This window comes from Pongo abelii, chromosome 18, assembly GCF_028885655.2.
Source record: "Pongo abelii isolate AG06213 chromosome 18, NHGRI_mPonAbe1-v2.0_pri, whole genome shotgun sequence".
Taxonomy (NCBI): domain Eukaryota; kingdom Metazoa; phylum Chordata; class Mammalia; order Primates; family Hominidae; genus Pongo; species Pongo abelii.
Window position 1 is genome coordinate 67,382,395 of NC_072003.2, and position 18,745 is coordinate 67,401,139.

At 49.0% G+C, this 18,745-nt stretch overlaps 1 protein-coding gene across 1 annotated transcript in view; it reads left to right on the top strand.

Moving 5' to 3' along the window:
• Positions 1-4,022: 4,022 nt before the first annotated feature.
• PSKH1 (protein serine kinase H1) overlaps positions 4,023-18,745 on the top strand; it is a 36,673-nt gene continuing 21,950 nt past the window's right edge. The window contains exon 1 of the mRNA XM_002826558.6: positions 4,023-4,930. The gene's annotated coding sequence lies outside the window, so the exon portion shown is untranslated. The remainder of the gene's footprint in view (positions 4,931-18,745) is intronic.

Below are 18,745 nucleotides of genomic sequence, written 5' to 3' on the forward strand. Positions count from 1 at the left end.
ACCATCCTCCTGCTGTGACCTACTTTTCCCCTGGTTTTTGCTCTCTAAGTCCCTACTCTTCCATGGAATAGAGCGGGGCTTGGGGATGGGGGAAAGAATCTGCTCTCTGGCTAGGGGCTTAAGGGCTTTGTGTGTTTTATCCTAGAGCTGGAGGAGAGGGGTGGGCTGATAGCCAAGCTGGCTGGGCCCTGGGCACGGCTGCCCAGGCCAGAGCATCATGGTGATGGTGTTTCTCACATTTGCAGCACTGTGGACAAGGAGTACCTTATTGTTCTGAGAGAGCCTGGGGGATAGATGTCCTGAGCCCAGTCCCCTCTGCATTAATATATCTCTTCACCTAAGGACCTCCCTCCTGCTCTTCTCCAGAGCCCAGACCAGCACATAGTAAGGGTTCAATAAATATTTGTTAATTAATGCGCTGAATGTCTGTAAAACAGGAGTGTTGTGTAGATTTCTGAGTGCCATCAACCCAGGAATTCATATTACTTTTAACCCTCACAACAATTCTGTAAGATCAGGATTATGACCCCCCCTTATATTTTATTTTATTTTTTGAGACAAGGTCTCATTCTGTCACTCAGGCTAGAGTGCAGTAACCCAGTCCTGGCTCACTGCAGCCTTGACCTCCTGGGCTCAAGCGATTCTCCAGCCTCAGCCTCTTGTGTAGCTAGGACTATAGGTCTGTGCTACTAAACCCAGCTAATTTTATATTTTTGCAGAGACAGGATCTCATTATGTCACCCAGGCTGGTTTCGAACTCTTGACCTCAAATGATCCTCCTCCCTCAGCCACCCAAAGTGTTGAGATTACAAGCACAGAGCTATCCTCATTATATAGCTAAGAAAAATGAGGCTTATGGGCCGGGCATGGTGGCTCATGCCTGTAACCCCTGCACTTTGGGAGGCCGAGGCAGGTGGATCACCTGAGGTCGGGAGTTTGAGACCAGCCTGACCAACATGGAGAAACCCTGTCTGTACTAAAAATACAAAAAATTAGAATTAGCCGGGTGTGGTGGTGCATGCCTGTAATCTCAGCTACTTAGGAGGCTGAGGCAGGAGAATTGCTTGAACCCAGAAGGCAGAGGTTGCGGTGAGCTGAGATCATGCCATTGCACTCTAGCCTGGGCAACAAGAGTGAAACTCCATCTCAAAAAAAAAAAAAAAAAGGAAAAGGAAAATGAGTCTTATGGCCCAGCACAGTGGTCCATGCCTGTAATCCCAGCACCTTGGAAGGCTGAGGTGGGAGGATAACTTAAGGCCCTGTCTAAATAAATAGGCCAGCCATGGTGGCTCAGGCCTGTAATCCCAGTACTTTGGGAGGTCGAGGCTGGCGGATCACCTGAGGTTGAGAGTTTGAGACCAGCCTGACCAACATGAAGAAACCCTATCTCTACTAAAAATACAAAATTAGGCCGGGCACAATAGCTCACGCCTATAATCCCAGCACTTTGGGAGGCTGAGGCAGGAGAATCACTTGAACCCAGGAGGCAGAGGTTGCAGTGAGCCGAGATCGTGCAATTGCACTCCAGCCTGGAAAACAAGAGCAAAACTCCGTCTCAAAATACATAAATAAATAAGCAAGTCAGGCATGGTGGTGCATGCCTGTAGACTCAGCTATTTGGGAGGCCGAGGTGTAGTAGGATTTTAAGGAATCAGAGAGACCAATGGGGTTCAGGAGGATATTTATTAATTATTTAGGTGCATCGTCCCAGTCAGATTAACATCCAAAGGACTGAGCCCTGAACAAAGAGTTAAGTTACCTTTTAAGCATTTTGTGGGGCGGGGGGAGATCTGGGCAGGGGGAGATCTGTGCAGGGGGAAGCATATTACAGAAGCAAGAAACAAAAAGTCATTAAATTAATTGAGACATGCATTACATGATTTCTTTTTTTTCTTTTTTTTTTTTTGAGAAAGAGTTTCACTCTTGTTGCCCAGGCTGGAGTGCAATGGCGTGATCTCAGCTCACTGCAACCTCCGCCTCCTGGGTCCTGGTTCAAGCAGTTCTCCTGCCTCAGCCTCCTGGGTAGCTGGGATTACAGGCACGTGCCACCACACCCAGCTAATTTTTGTATTTTTAGTAGAGACGGGGTTTCACCATGTTGGCCAGGCTGGTCTCGAACTCCTGACCTCGTGATCCGCCCGCCTCGGCCTCCCAAAGTGCTGGGATTACAGGCGTGAGCCACCGCGCCGGGCCGCATTACATCATTTCTTACTTTTCAAGGAGAAAGCATGTTTTACAACTTGAGTTTATCTGTCTAGTGACCTTGCAACTGCACAGCTAGTGAAACAGGGTCTTCACAATGCCTGGGAAAGGAGGAGAGATAAGGCTTCCTAGCCACAGGAAAACAGGCAGTTAATTTTTAAAGGACTCCAGCTCTTTCTCTTTCTCGGGGGAATTGGGTTTTCTTACATACAACTGAGTTTCTACTTACACATTCTTTAATTTCTTTTAATTCCTGTTCCAGAGGCAGGAGGATCCCTTGAGCCTAGGAGTTCAAGGTTAGTGAACTTTGATTGCTGCCACGCACTCCAGCCTGGATGACAAAGCAAGACCCTGTCTCTATTAAAAAAATTAAAAAGGCCAGGCGCAGTGGCTCACGCCTGTAATCCCAACACTTTGGGAGGCTGAGGCCAGTGGATCACCTGAGGTCAGGAATTCAAGACCAACCTGGCCAAAATTTAAAACATAAAATGAGGCTGATGAGGCAGATGTCTTGCTTAAAATCAAACAGCTCTGGAAGTGTCAGAGCTGGGATTTGATCCCAGGTATGTTTGGCCCCAAAGTCTATACCCTTAATTATTGCACTAGACTTTTGGAAACAATTTTTTAACTTTTTTTTTTTGAGACGGAGTTTTACTCTTCTCGCCCAGGCTGGAGTGCAATGGCATGATCTCGGCTCACTGCAACCTCTGCCTCCCAGGTTCAAGCAATTCTCCTGCCTCAGCCTCCCAAGTAGCTGAGATTACAGGTGCCCGCCACCATGCCTAGCTAATTTTTGTATTTTTGGTAGCAATGGGGTTTCACCATGTTGGCCAGGCTGGTCTCCAACTCCTGACCTCAGGTGATCCACTCACCTGGGCCTCCCAAAGTGCTGGGATTACAGGCACGTGAGGCACCGCGCTGGGCCACCATTGTACTTTTTAAACGAAATCTTGTAAGAAACCTTACTACGGCTGGGTGTGGTGACTCACGCCTGTAATCCCAGCACTTTGGGAGGCCAAGGCAGGCGGATCACGAGGTCAGGAGATCGAGACCATCCTGACTAACATGGTGAAACCCCGTCTCTACTAAAAATACAAAAAATTAGCTGGGCGCGGTGGTGGGCGCCTGTAGTCCCAGCTACTCGGGAGGCTGAGGCAGGAGAATGGCGTGAACCCAGGAGGCGGAGCTTGCAGTGAGCCGAGATTGCACCACTGCACTCTAGCCTGGGTGACAGAGCGAGACTCTGTCTCAAACAAACAAACAAAAATTAAAAAAAGAAAAAGAAAAAATATTAACCGGGCATGGTGGCAGGCGCCTGTAATCCCAGCTACTCGGGGAGGCTGAGGCAGGAGAATTGCTTGAACTCGTGAGGCAGAGGTTGCAGTGAGCCGAGATTGTGCCATTGCACTCCAGCCTGACAACAAGAGTGAAACTCCATCTCAGGAAAAAAGAAAAGAAAGAAACCTTACTACATAAAATAGACAATTTTTTTTTTTTTTGAGACAGAGTCTCACTCCGTCACCCAGGCTGGAGCGCAGTGGTGCAAGCTCAGATCATTGCAACCTCTGCCTCCCAGGTTCAAGCTATTCTCCTGTCTCAGCCTCCCGAGTAGCTGGGACTACAGGAGCCTGCCACCACGCCTGGCTAATTTTTGTATTTTTAGTAGAGACAGGGTTTCACCTTGTTGGTCAGACTGGTCTCGAACTCCTGACTTCAGGTGATCCACCTGCCTTGGCCTCCCAAGGTGCTGGGATTACAAGTGTGAGCAACGGCGCCCAGCCAACGACAATGTTTTATTGGTGTTAATTTATTTTTAGGTTTAAAGTATAACATTAGCTTATACAGTCAATCAAAGACAGTTCCATGTGCAAAGTACATACTCAATAAAGACTTGAATATATGAGCTACTGAAATGGGGAAGATGGATGGAGGTTACAATGCACTTACCATCTGCAGCACCTATTTTTCCCCCTCCAAATTGGGTTGACTGTAAAGTGAACCAGTTCTGATCCTATAGAGCAGTCATTGTGAATGGTAACAATTTTTAAAAAATCCGCCTGTTTTTCAGACTCGGCATGTAAATTAAATTAACAACAACAAATAACCATGAGTCCAGAAGTTGGCCCAAGATTGACTTCACCTATCTACAAGTTAACCCTCTGCATCTCTTCTTTGATGGAGGCCAAATTCAACACATGGAGTGTTGAAATTATTCTAAGTGCAGTTTTAAAAAATAGATTTTGTTAATGAAAATTAAGTCTATCCTTTGCGGAGTTCCAGAGGCACTTCCAGAAACCTCTGTTGGAAAGCATTGTTTACCCAAGCTCGCATTACAGAGTCCCCTTTCCCCTAACCAGAAACTTGAAACTTTCTCCCTGTTTCCCGCGATCCTTCCTTTTTCTATCACCGATCCGTCTTGCAGGCAGCGGTCAAGTTACTTTGAGCGACAAATAGACCCACCCCCTCAGGAGAGTGCCCGTCCCCGCCCCGAAGAGGTTGATTGGCAGGCCACGCTCGGAGATCCGCCAGCCGCGTAGCCCAGCTTCGGGAGAGTCCGCCCCCGTCCCGCCCCGTAGGTTTGTTTTGCCGTCAGCTGCGCGCTGTGATGACGCCACGGCGCTAACGCCCGAGAATGGCGGTGGCGGCGGCGGAGGCGGTGGCCGCTGCCACTGCCCGGAGATGGCCGGCAGAGCCGCCGAGACGCCGAAGAGCCCGCCGCCCGCGCGAGGTGAGGCGGCCCGGCCCAGGACGACGGCCCAACGGGCGGGAGGGGCAGCCGAACTGTGGTCGTGGTCGCTTTCTGGCGCTCCGGGGCCTGCCCCTGGTCAACCTGCAGCGTCGGCCCGTGCCCCGTGCACCAAGGCCTACAGGGTTGGAGAGCAGGCCGGGCGATGGCTGCTCGGGTTCCTGGCGTCCGAGTCTGGACTGGCCTCGGAACGTGCTGTCGTGCTGGATAGCCTGTCTCCAGGCCCGCGTGGGCCTAGTGGACGTGGTCGGTTGCCCTGTCTGCTTGCTGTTCAGCCGCACCGCGTCCAGAGCGGGTCAGGTTGATCCAACCTGGTTGTCCTTGTCCTTACTGCCTTCTTGCGCCCGGCGCCTACTCCGCACTCCTCCTTTGCGTCTGCCAGGGGCCGGCGGGGCAGCTGATCGCTTCCTTGTGCAGGCTGGGAAATAGCAGGTCTGAGTCCAGCTGGGTTGCCTGCTTGGCAAGCTTGTCATTCCTCTACCTGCAAGGCGAAGCCTAGCCCCCAACACTGAGTCCCCCTCCATAAAGCGGCTGAAGTGATAATTCCCACCTGAAAATCTGAATAAGTCCTTCACTGCCTGAAACTAGTTCCTTAGTGCCTTCAGGACAAAGGCCACACTTCTTAGCAAGGCATTCAGGGCTCTTCGTAATCTGGTGAAGGTTTAACCAGCCAATCAACACCGGAGCACTTCTGTGCTCACTTTACGTAGTTTATTGTTAAAGCGTGTGGCGCTCCTGTTAGCTCTGGTTTCATACCTTTGTGTTTTAGTATTACTAATTTTGAGAAAAGGCCTCTATTGCCCAAGCTGGAGTGCAATGGCTCATTCATAGCTCACTGCAGCCTTGAACTCCTGGACTCAAATGATCCCCCCGCCTCAACCTCCCGAGTAGCTGAGACAACAGGCGCTCCCCTCCACGCCTGGCTAGGTTTTAAAATTTTTTGTAGAGCCTGGGAGTCTGGTTTTGTTGCCAGAGCTGGCTTCAAGAGACCCTCCCGCCTAGGCTCCTAACATATTGAGATTATTAATACAAGTGTGAGCCACTGTGCTTGGTCCCCTTGTGCTTTAGATAACGCAGTTTTCTCAGTTTGCTATATACACTGCCTTCCACCCCACCAACCACCTACCACTGTTGGAAACTTAATCTGTCCTATAAAATCCACCTGAGATGTCACTTCCTAGGAAAAAAATCTCCCTTGCTTGGCATGTAACCATTAACTCTTTTATATCCATGCTGCTACTATTGAGTACATCCTGTTGTGTCACATGGTGCTCTTCTGTCTGCATATGTCTGGCTCTGTGCCTGGCATAAAATAAGGGCTAGCCTCCAGTAGCATTTGCTGAATGCTGACTTATGAATGGATAGATTCAACTGTATTTTTGAGCATCTATCAGGGCTAGGATCTGAGATGAGCACAGCAAATGCCAGCGTATGCGTATGGTAGGTGGTACAGCCTCTTAATCCTGGATAGTCCAAAATCTCCTGGGATAATTTTATGATACAAATTCAAGAGCCTCACTGTCTGAGTTGGGTTTTTTTTTTTTTTTTTTGAGACGGAGTTTTGGTCTTTTCGCCCAGGCTGGAGTGCAATGGCGCGATCTTGGCTCACTGCAACCTCTACCCACCAGGTTTAAGTGATTCTCCTGCCTCAGCCCCCTGAGTAGCTGGGATTACAGGCAAGCACCACTATGCCCAGCTAATTTTTGTATTTTTAGTAGAGATGATGTTTCACCGTGTTGGCCAGGCTGGTCTCGGTCTTGAACTCCTGACCTCAGGTGATCCACCTGCCTCGACCTCCCAAAGTGCTAGGATTACAGGCATGAGCCACTATGCCCGGCTGAGATTTTTTTTTTTTTTTTTTTTTTTAAACAGAGATGAGGGCTTGCCATGTTGCCGAGGCTGGTGTCGAACTCCTGGGCTCAAGCAATCCTCCCACCTTGGCCTCCCAAAGTTTTAGGGTTATAGGCAAGAGCCACCACACCTGGCCCACTCTTTGAGATTTTGATGAAGATCTGGGGTAGGAATCTGTATTATTATTTTTTTTTTTCCGAGATGGAGTCTTGCTCTGACACCCAGGCTGCAGTGCAGTGGTGCGATCTCGGCTCACTGCAACCTCCGCCTCCCAGGTTCAAGCGATTCTCCTGCCTCAGCCTCCCGAGTAGCTGGGATTACAATCACGCACCACCACACCTGGCTAATTTTTGTATTCTTAGTAGAGACGGGGTTTCATCCTGTCGGCCAGGCTGGTCTCGAACTCTTGACCTCGTGATCCACCCGTCTCAGCCTCCCAAAGTGCCGGGATTACAGGCGTGAGCCACCGCGTCTGGTGAGGTATCCGTATTTTGAGAAAACTTCCCAGGTAACTTTACTGTTTTTCCTCATTGAAGATCTTTGTCATTGCCTTAAAAAACTGTTGTCTCCTTTGTCCAGTGAGAAGGGCTTGCCTTGTGGACTCCTGTTGTGGTCTCATGCCTAGAAGCATGGGCTTTGGTGTCAGAAAGACCTGGATTCAGTTTATGGCTTTTCTGAAATCTTGAGGTTCTCTAAGTCCTAATTTCCTTATTCCAGAATAGGAATAATCGTGCCTACTACATGTGCTTGTAGAGAGGAGTGAGATGGTACATATAAGATCCTTAGCAAAGTTGGCACTCAGTTAATGGAAGCCACTTTTATTACTAATGGCTCTTCTTCCCAGAGTTTCCCTTGTCAAAAGAAGGTCTTGTCTTCTTTTTTTTTTTCTTTTCTTTTCTTTTCTTTTTTTTTTTTGAGACGATGTCTCGCTCTGTCACCAGGCTGGAGTGCAATGGCGTGAGCTCGGCTCACTACAACCTCCGCCTCCCAGGTTCAAGCAATTCTCCTGTCTCAGCCTCCTGAGTAGCTGGGACTACAGATGCCTGCCTCCGCCTCCCAGGTTCAAGCAATTCTCCTGTCTCAGCCTCCTGAGTAGCTGGGACTACAGATGCCTGCCACCACACCCGGCTAATTTTTGTATTTTTAGTAGAGACGAGGTTTCACCGTATTGCTCAGGCTGGTCTCAAACTCCTGACCTCAGGTGATCCACTCACCTCGGACTCCCAAAGTGCTGGGATTACAAGCATGAGCCACCACAACCGGCTAGAAGGTCTTGTCTTAATAAGCGTGTTTGTTCTTCAGGCTTAGTTGTGTGTAGGAAGCTGCTTTGTATTATATGATTTCCTCAAGGTCATTTCTGGTCATCGGGGAAAACTGACAATAGTGTGCTTCTTTTTTTTTTTTTTTTTTTTGAGATGGAGTTTTGCGCTTGTTGCCCAGGCTGGAGTGCAATGGCTCAATCTTGGCTCACCACAACCTCTGCCTCCCGGTTTCAAGCAATTCTCTTGCCTCAGCCTCCCGCAATATGGTGCCTCTAAATCAGGGTTGATTCAGTTGGCCATACCCCTAGAAGAGATTTGGAATGCTGCTTTACTAGAGGGTGGGTTTGCTGAATAAGCACATTGTCTAGGTCTAATTGTAGTTTTGTTCTTGTTAAGTTGTATAAATGAGCTAGAAAAAGCTCAGCCTTCAGGAAACCTGTTTGCATCTGACACTGAGCTCCAGTTGCACTTCACCTCAGGCATCTGGTTGGCATCTAGAACAGAATGCCCCTACAGAAGTAGGTGCTGGAATTCTCTATCATAATCACAAGTTCATAGTTAAATGAGTGAGACTTTGGTTTGGCCTTCTGTTTTACGTTGGAAGTGTGAGTGTGTAATATGGGCAACTTAGGTCCTCTTCACAGCTTCTCAGCTGTATGATGTGAATGGGCTATAGGTGTGCCAAAGTATCGACCCTTAAGCTTCAGGATAGCTGAGAACAGCTGTCTCCACTGACTCCCGGGTGTTATACAATAGTATCATTCTATCATTCTCTCTGTGTATCTTGGCATGGGGAAAAATTTTTGAGAAAAAGAAGTACAGCCCTGGAGGAAGGGAAGCAGTTCTGCTTGTTGAGAGCTGGAGAGAGACTTATTTATTTGAACTCCCTTTCCTTCCAGGAATCTTACTCAAGGAGCATTAAGCTGGTTTGTGTTGGCTAGGTCATCACTGAGCTAATTCTTGGTACAGCCCTCTGTTGCCATGGTGTCTGATGTGATGCTAAGGTGGAAACATGTGATGTTTTCATTTGCTGGGAGAAAGTTTTTCTTTCCAAGCTGCCAGCCTTGAAATGGCGTCTCAGGGTATCCTAAGAGTCATGGATCCAGGGACTGTTGGTGTGGAGCCATCCAGGCTGTAAGTTCCTTGAGAGCAGAGACTATGGCTGCCTTCTTTTTGTTTGTCGCAACCTCTGGCAGAGTTCCTGACCCACAGCAGGAATTCAGTAAATATTTCTGGGTTGAGCATTGGGATTTTGGAAGGAGAACCCCAGGTGCATTATCAGGGTCTGTATTTCTGATGATGGCAAGGTCTCAGTCTGTTGCCCAGGCTGGAGTGCAGTGGCATAATCATAGCTCACTGCAACCTTGCCTTCCCGTGCTCAAGTGATTCTCCCACCTCAGCCTCCTGAGTGGCTGGGACTATAGGCACACAGCATCACACCCAGCTAATTTTGTTTTTTTTGAGACGGAGTCTTGCTCTGTCTCCCAGGCTGGAGTGCAGTGGCACCATCTCGGCTCATTGCAAGCTCTGCCTCCCGGGTTCACGCCATTCTCCTGCCTCAGCCTCCCGAGTAGCTGGGACTACAGGCGCATGCCACCATGCCCGGCTAATTTTTTTTGTATTTTTAGTAGAGATGGGGTTTCACTGTGTTGGCCAGGCTGGTCTTGAACTCTTGACCTCATGATCCACCTGGCTTAGCCTCCCAAAGTGCTGGGATTACAGGTGTAAGCCACTGCGCCCAGCCACACCCAGCTAATTTTTTAAACATTTTTTTGTAGAGAGGCTAAGACAGGCAGATCACTTGGGCTCAAGAGTTCGAGAACAGCCTGGGCAACATGGTGAAACCCTTTCTCTACTGAAAATACAAAGATTAGCCAGGCATCCTAGGTACTCGGGGGCTGAGGCACGAGAACCGCTTGAACCTGGGAGGAGGAGGCTGCAGCGAGCTGAGATTGCGCCACTGCACTCCAGCCTGGGTGACAGAGTGAGACCCTGTCTCAACAAAAAAGAAAAAACTTTTTTTTGTAGAGACAAGGTCTTGTTATGTTGCCCAGCCTGGTTTCAAGCTCTTGGCCTCAAGTGATCCTCCTGCCCTGGCCCCCAGAGTGTTGGGATTATAGTCGTGTGCCACTGTGTCCAGCCTTATTTCTGGAATTATTGAGAAATTATTACCTACTTCATTTTGGTAGACAGTTTTTCTTTTTTTCTTTTTTTTGTTTTTTTTTGTTTTTGGAGATGGAGTCTTGCTCTGTTGCCCAGGCTGGAGTGCGGTGGTGCAATCTCGGCTCACTGCAACCTCCACCTTCCGGGTTCAAGCAATTCTCTGCCTCAGCCTCCCGAGTAGCTGGGATTATAGGCATGTGCCACCACACCCAGCTAATTTTTGTATTTTGAGTAGAGACGGGGTTTCACCATCTTGGCCAGGCTGGTCTTGAACTCCTGACCTCGTGATCCGCCTGCCTCGGCCTCCCAAAGTGCTGGGATTACAGGTGTGAGCTGCTGCGCCCGACCGGTAGACAGTTTTTCAAAACATGTCAGTAGAATATAGAGATATTTGCAGGTGACAGGTTATAAAGCTTTGCTTGGAGAGGGCAAGGTTCCTATGGTTCCTTGCCTAGAAGACATTCACAGACCCTGTCTCTATGGCCAGGAAATTGTTTCAGGATTCATCCTTGCTCCCTGCCCTGGGACCCCTAGCTTTCCCCAGAAATGGGGCTAGGTTTGGCAGCTTGTGAACAAACTTGCTTTGGCATTCAGATAAGAATCTGTAAAACTCAAACAGACTTCCTTCATTGTTGAGGATATTTACAGGGTGTCCAAAGAGTGTGGCTATGGTTTAACCACTGATCTCGCCTCTTCAACATTTCTAAGGTTCTAGAATTGTTGACTTGCAGCAAATAGAAATCCAAGAGCCAGACCACATTTCTTTTTTTTTTTTTTTGTGGAGACGAGTCCAGCCCAGGCTGGAGTGCAGTGGCGCGATCTCGGCTCACTGCAAGCTCCTTCTCCTGGGTTCACACCATTCTCCTGCCTCAACCTCCCGAGTAGCTGGGACTGCAGGCGCCCGCCACCACATCCGGCTAATTTTTTGTATTTTTAGTAGAGACGGGGTTTCACCATGTTAGCCAGGATGGTCTCGATCTCCTGACCTCGTGATCCGCCCGCCTTGGCCTCTCAAAATGCTGGGATTACAGGCGTGAGCCACTGCGCCGGCCCACATTTCTTTTATTTATTTATTTATTTTTTTGAGATGGAGTCTTGCTCTGTTGCCCAGGCTGGAGTGCAGTGGCATGATCTCGGCTCACTGCAACCTCTGCCTCCCAGGTTCAAGCGATTTTCCAGCCTCAGCCTCCCAAGTAGCTGGGATTCCAGGTGTCCACCACCACACTTGGCTAATTTTTTTGTATTTTTAGTAGAGGTGGGGTTTCACCATGTTGGATGGGTGGTTTCAAACTCTTGACCTCAAGTGATCCACCAGCCTTGGCCTCCCAAAGTGCTAGGGTTCCAGGCATGAGCCACTGTGCCCGGCCTGTTTTTCTTTTTCTTTTTTTTTTCTTTTCTTGAGACGGAGTGCTGCCCTGTAGCTTAGGCTGGAGTGCAGTGGCATGATCTCAGCCTACTGCAACCTCTGCTTCCCAGGGTCGAACGATTCTCCTGCCTCAGCTTCTGAATAGCTGGGATTACAGGCACCCACCACCATGCCCGGGAAATTTTTTTGTATTTTTAGTAGAGACGGGTTTCACCATGTTGGCCAGGCTGATCTTGTACTCCTGACCTCAGGTGATCCACCCGCCTTGGCCTCCGAAAATGCTGGGATTATAGGCGTGAGCCACTGCGCCCGGCCAGACCACATTTCATTTGCTCTGAGTTCAGCAATTTGATAAGTACCAAGGGAGTTCTGGAAACCTGAGAATGGCCCCATCCATCAAGGGTCTGACAGCTGTAGTGATCAAAGGCAGTCTGGAGTAGAGCAGTGAGCAGTGTGACTCAGATTATAGTTGGAATGGCGGTTTCTAAAGCAGACGCTTCAGGAAAGATCCTCAGGAAAGCTTTGTGGGTTCACCAACTCAGTGGCATGGGGAAGGATCGAGGCCTTGACTGGATGAGGCCCAGCACTGCTAGAGTCTTTCCTGAGTGATAGAAGGAGCCCCAGATGGGGAACTAGAATATTTGGGTCCAAGATGTTTGGTCACCACCGTCTGAGTGGCTTTGGACGAGTCTCTTTACCCCTCCTGGACTGTCATTTCTGTAGATTGTCAGTGAGGACGATAATGCTGAATGCTCACACCCATTGCCACACTCTGTCCAATGCGCATGCCTTCTTTGAAGAGTGCTTTGGACCAGGCTGGGAGTTGAAGGTTTGGAGGCAGACTCTAGAGAGTTGGGTACTTTCTGCAAGATGACGTAGTGTGACTCTCCTGGGAAGTCTCTTCCTGAAGCTTCCTTACTCATCCTTGCCCATCCCTACACCCACCGTGATCTCTGGGCTAGAGGCACACACAAGAGATACTGGGAACAGGAAAAGGCCTGCTCTTCTTCCTAGGAGCTTTACCAGCCACCTCCCATGTCATAGAGTCTGCATTTTCACCTGACCACAGTGTGGAGAGGGAGTTTAACAGATGTGATGGGACTGTGGAGCAGCTGTGATCACCTGGGGGCTGTTGCCCATTGTCCCCACCTCTCAGCCAGCACCCTCTCTTCTCTACTTTCTTTTTTTTTCCCCCTCTCTTGGCCAATTTAGTCTAATATCCTCCAGTTTCAATCTGTAGTTGGGATGGTGGAGTACCCGCATCAGCCTACTTTACAGAGTTTCTGATTGGAATCAATGGGAGAGAAACTATGTCTCAGGAAGAGAGAAGGAAGGTCAGAGGGAAAATCATTGACTCTCTTATTGCCGACTGACTTTATTTTTTCTTTCTTTCTTTCTTTCTTTCTCTTTCTTTCCTTCTTTCCTTCTTTCCTTCCTTCTTTCTTTCTTTCTTTCTGAGACAGAGTATCGCTCTATCACCCAGGCTGGAGTGCAGTGGCGCGATCTCAGCTCACTGCAACCTCCACCTCCTAGGTTCAAGCAATTCTCCTGCCTCAGCCTCCCGAGTAGCTGCGACTGCAGGCGCATGCCACCACGCCTGGCTAATTTTTTTTTGTATTTTAGTAGAGACAGGGTTTCACCGTGTTGCCCAGGCTGGCTCAAACTCCTGAGCTCAGGCAATCCACCTGCCTCGGTCTCCCAAAGTGCTAGGATTACAGGCGTGAGCCACCGTGCCCGGCCTATTTTTTTTTTTTTGGAGACAGGGTCTTGCTCTGTTGCCCAGGCTGGAGTGCCGTAGCACAAACACAGCGCATTGCAGCCTCGACTTCCCTGGCTCAAGCGATCCTCCACCTCAGCCTCCTGAGTATCTGGGACTACAGGTGCATGCCACCACGCCTGACTAATTTTTTGTAGAGATGGAGGTGTCACTACATGGCCCTGGCTGGTCTCAGACTTCAGGGCTCAAGCAATCCTCCCACCTTGGCCTCCCAGAGTGCTAGGATCCCAGAGTGTGCTGTGATGCTGACTTACTTTTGATCCCTGTGCAGGTTTTATTTGTTTAAAGTGAAAAGTGAGGCCTGGTGCAGTGGCTCGCACCTGTAATTCCAACACTTTAGGAGGCGGAGGTGGGCGGATCACTTGAGGCCAGGAGTTTAAGACCAGTCTGGCCAATGTGTTGTAACCCTGTCTCTACTAAAAATACAAAAATTAACCAGGCATGGTGGCGCATGCCTGTAGTCCCAGCTACTTGGGAGGCTGAGGCACGAGGATTGTTTGCACCTGGGAAGCGGAGGTTGCAGTGAGCTGAGATTGTGCCACTGCACTCCAACTTAGGAGATAAAGCGAGACTCTATCTCAAAAAAAAATAAAAAATGAATCGAAAAGTTAGGCCTTTTGTTTTTTGTTTTTTTGAGACAGTCTCGATCTCTCGCCCAGGCTGGAGTGCAGTGGTGCGATCTCGGCTCACTGCAACCTGTCTCCCTGGTTCAAGCGATTCTCCTGCCTCAGCCTCCTGAGTAGCTGGGTTTACAGGCGCGTGCCATCACGTCCGCGGCTAATTTTTGTATTTTTAGTAGAGACGGGGTTTCACCTATGTTGGTCAGGCTGGTCTCAAACTGTTGACCTTGTGATCCGCCCACCTCAGCCTCCCAAAGTGCTGGGATTACAGGCGTGAACCACTGCGCCCAGCCAGGCCTTTTCTTTTATAAACCTTAGTTTTTTCCCTGAGGACCAGACTAGGTCCTCATTTAAACAAAAATTTAAACAAAAATACCCAGTACATGTGCCTGTAGATGACTGTTTATTTTGTGAATCTAGGGTTCTGCTTCTTCACCAAGAAGAAGTGACATCCAGATGGCTGTGCTGGGTTACTCATGCAGTTTGTCTTGCCTCCGAATGGTGGTAGATGTTGCTCACTGAGTGGTCGTGGGCATCGGGGCGAGGGACCTGTGTTCTGCCTCAGGAATACCAGCCCAAGAGGAGCTTCAGTCCTTCACTGCATGAGGTGTTGTGTTTTCCCTGAAAGAAGAAATAAATCTGCAAAATTCCACAGTCCATAGTTCTCTCCTGTCGCCTCTGTGAAAAGGAATCTCGGTTCTAAATGCCTTTGTTTAACATTATTTCCTAGTTGCCATGTGGAACTTCCTGTGCATTTGGGTGAGAACAGCAGCAAATCCTGAAGAGCCTTGTGGAGGAATCTTTTCCTCTTATGTGAAGAAAAATAAACAATATTTTTGTTTTGTTTTGTTTTGCTTTGTTTTTCAGACAGGATTTCTCTCTGTCTTCCAGCTGGAATATAGTGGTACCATCACCGCTCACTGCAGCCTCAACCTCTTGGACTGAAGCAGATCCTCCCACCCTAGCCTCCTAAGTAGCTGGGATCACAGGCACATGCCACCATGCCTGACTCAATTTAAAAAATGTTTGGTAGAGACAGGGTCTTTCTGTGTTGCCCAGGCTGGTCTCGAACTCCTGGACTCAAGGAGTCCTCCCGCCTTGGCCTCCCAAAGTGTTGGGATTACAGGCATGAGCCACTATGCCCCATAGATAAACCTCATTTTTTCCTCTCTCTTTTTGAGATGGAGTCTCGCTCTTTTGCCCAGGCTGGAGTGCAGTGGCACAGTCTCAGCTCACTGCAGCCTCCGCCTCCCAGGTTCAAGCGATTCTCCTGTCTCAGCCTCCCAAGTCTTTTCGGACATCAGATTCTGTATCCAGTAACCCACAGTAAATGTCACATGGATGGTCTACATGCACCCCACACATCCAAAACTGAACTCTCTCCACTGCTTCCCAAATCTGTGCTTCCTGCTACACTCCTGACCACTTGCCCCTGAGCTGTGCAAGGGACTGGGTGCTATCCTCATTCTTCCTTCCACCTAACGTGGAAGTTCTGCTGCTGATATCTCTCGATTCCACTCCACTGTTTGGGGCACTACACTCTTTTTTTTTCCTTTTTGAAACAGGGTCTTTCTCTGTCACCCAGGCTGGAGTGTAGTGGTGTGATTATAGCTCACTGCAGCCTTGATCTCTTGGGCTCAAGCAGTCCTCCTGCCTTGGCCTCCAAAGTAACTGGGACTACAGGTGCATACCATCATACCCAGCTGATTTTTTTTTTTTTTTTTTTTGAGACAGAGTCTTGCCCTGTTGCCCAGGCTGGAATGCAGTGGCATGATCTTGGCTCACTGCAACCTATGCCTCCCAGGTTCAAGCAGTTCTCCTGCCTCAGCCTCCAGATTAGCTGGGATTACAGGCGCCTGCCACAATGCCTGGCTAATTTTTGTATTTGTATTTGTATTTTTTATATATTTTTTGAGACGGAGTCTCACTCTGTTGCCCAGGCTGGAGTGCAGTGGCGCAATCTCGGCTCGCTGCAACCTCCGCCTCCTGGGTTCAAGTAATTCTGCCTCAGCCTCCTGAGTAGCTGGGATTACAGGCATGTGCCACCACGCCTGACCAATATTTTTGTATTTTTTTGGTAGAGATGGGGTTTCACCATATTGGCCAGACTGGTCTCGAACTCCTGACCTTGTGATCCGCCCACCTCGACCTCCCAAAGTGCTGGGATTACAGGCATGAGCCACCGTGCCCAGCCTAATTTTTGTATTTTTAGTAGAGACAGGGTTTCTCCATGTTGGTCAGGCTGGTCTCAAACTCCCTACCTCAGGTGATTCGCCTGCCTCAGCCTCCCAAAGTGCTAGGATTACAGGCGTGAGCTGCCGTGCCCTGCCTACCCAGCTAATTTTTAAATCTTTTGGAAGGACAGGGTCTCACTGTATTGTCCAGGCTAGTCTCAAACTCCTGCACTCAAGCTATCCCCCCACCTCAGCCTCCCAAAGAGCTGGGATTACTCCCGGTGCTGGGATGGCCACACCTGGCCAATGGAACACCACACTCTTACTGGTCCTTTTTTAATTTTTTTTTTTTTTTTTTTTTTGAGACAGAGTCTCACTCTGTCACCCGGGCTGGAGTGCAGTGACGTGATGTCTGCTCACTGCAACCTCTGCCTCCTGCATTCACGCCATTCTCCTGCCTCAGCCTCCCGAGTAGCTGGGACTACAGGTGCCCCCCACCACGTCCGGCTAATTTTTTGTATTTTTAGTGGAGACGGGGTTTCACCGTGTTAGCCAGGATGGTCTCGATCTCCTGACATCGTGATCCGCCCGCCTCGGCCTCCCAAAGTGCTGGGATTACAGCCATGAGCCACCGCACCCGGCTCTTACTGGCCCTTTTAATCCACTTTGACCCTCCTCCAGGTCAACCACATCCTTCTCTCTAAACACAGATCTGAATGCCTCTTTTCTTGTAAACCCTTTCGTAGCTCTCCTTCACTTCCCAGGAAGGTCTGGGTCCTCACTTGTGTTGCTCTCCATAACCAGCTTCTGCTGACCTTGTATAACTTCATCTCCACATCCCTGCCTTTGTACCACCAAACTGCCCATTCCTAGATGCAGGATGTTACTCTGGGTTTCTGAGCCTTTGCAGTGTGTTATTCTCTCTCCCTGAAATACCATTCCCACCTTTCCTCATCTGACTCATTCTTGCTTCAAAATTCAGCGTGGAGGTTACCTCCTTCAGGAAGGTTTTCCTAACCCCGGCTTTACTCTACATTATCTACTATTGGTTCTTAAGCGTAACACTTACCATGTTATATTAAAATTATATTTTTGGCTGGGCACAGTGGCTTACACCTGTTATCCCAGCACTTTGGATGGCCAAAGCCGGCGGATCACTTGAGGTCAGGAGTTGGAGACCAGCCTGGCCAACATGAAACCCTTTCTCTCTACTAAAAATACAAAAATTACCCAGGCGAGGTGGCAGGTGCCTAATCCCAGCTACTTGGGAGGCTGAGGCATGAGAATCGCTTGAACCCGGGAGGCAGAGGCTGCAGTTAGCTGAGGTCGTGCCACTGCACTACAGCCTGGGTGAAGGAGACTCTGTCTCAAAGAAAAACAAAATTATCTGTTTTTATGCTTTTCTCTTTATTTAGATTGTGAGTTTATTGACCGTGTTCTACTTGTTCTTGTGTGTGTGTTAAAATATAATCTACATTGGACCATGTTTTATTTATTCCTGTGCCCCCGGTATCTACTAGATATTTAATAAATATTTTATCTGAATTGATCATTTCTCTTCCAGTTCTATTTGTCATAAATTTTTTTTTTTTTTCTTTTTGAGACAGAATTTCGCTCTTGTTGCTCAGGCTGCAGTGCAATGGCACGATCTCGGCTGACTCTAACCTCCGCCCCCTGGGTTCAAACAATTCTTCTGCCTCAGCCTCCCAAGTAGCTGGGATTACAGGCATGTGCCCCCAAGCCCGGCTAATTTTGTATTTTTAGTAGAGACGGGGTTTCACCATGTTGGCCAGGCTGGTCTCGAACTCCCGACCTCTGGTGATCCACCCACCTTGGCCTCCCAAAGTGCTGGGATTACAGGCATGAGCCATCGTGCTCAGCCTTTTTTTTTTTCTCTTTTAAGACAGATCTTGCTCTGTTGCCCAGGCTGGAGTGCAGTGGCACAATCTTGGCTCACTGCAACCTCTACCGGGTTCAAGTGATTCTTCTGCCTCAGCCTCCCAAGTAGCTGGGGTTACAGGTGTGCATCACCATGCCCGGCTAATGTTTTTGTATTTTTAGTAGAGATGGAGTTTCACCATGTTGGCCAGGCTGGACTTGAACTCCTGACCTCAAGTGATCCGCCCACCTCGGCCTCAAAGTGCTGGGATTACAGGCCTGAGCCACCGCGCCTGGCCCACTCTTTTTTTTTTTTTGAGATGGAGTCTCACTCTTTTGTCCAGGCTGGAGTGGGGTGGTGCAGTGTCAGCTCACTGCAACCTCTGTCTCCCGGGTTCAAGCAATTCTCCTGGTAATCCCAGGTGGCTGGGATTACAGGTGCCCACCACCACACCTGGCTAATTTTTGTACTTTTAGTAGAAATGGGGTTTCACCATATTGGCCAGGCTGATCTCAAACTCCTGACCTCAGGTGATCTGCCCGCCTCCGCCTTCCAAAGTGATGGGATTACAGGAATGAGCCACCGTGCCCGGCCCCGCCTCAGACTCTTGAATGAAGACCAGGCGAGTTTTGCAGTCACTTAGTGGCAGTGTGCTGAGGCTTGTGGTCCCAAGTTCACTGGGATTGATTGCAGTAGCTCTGGGCC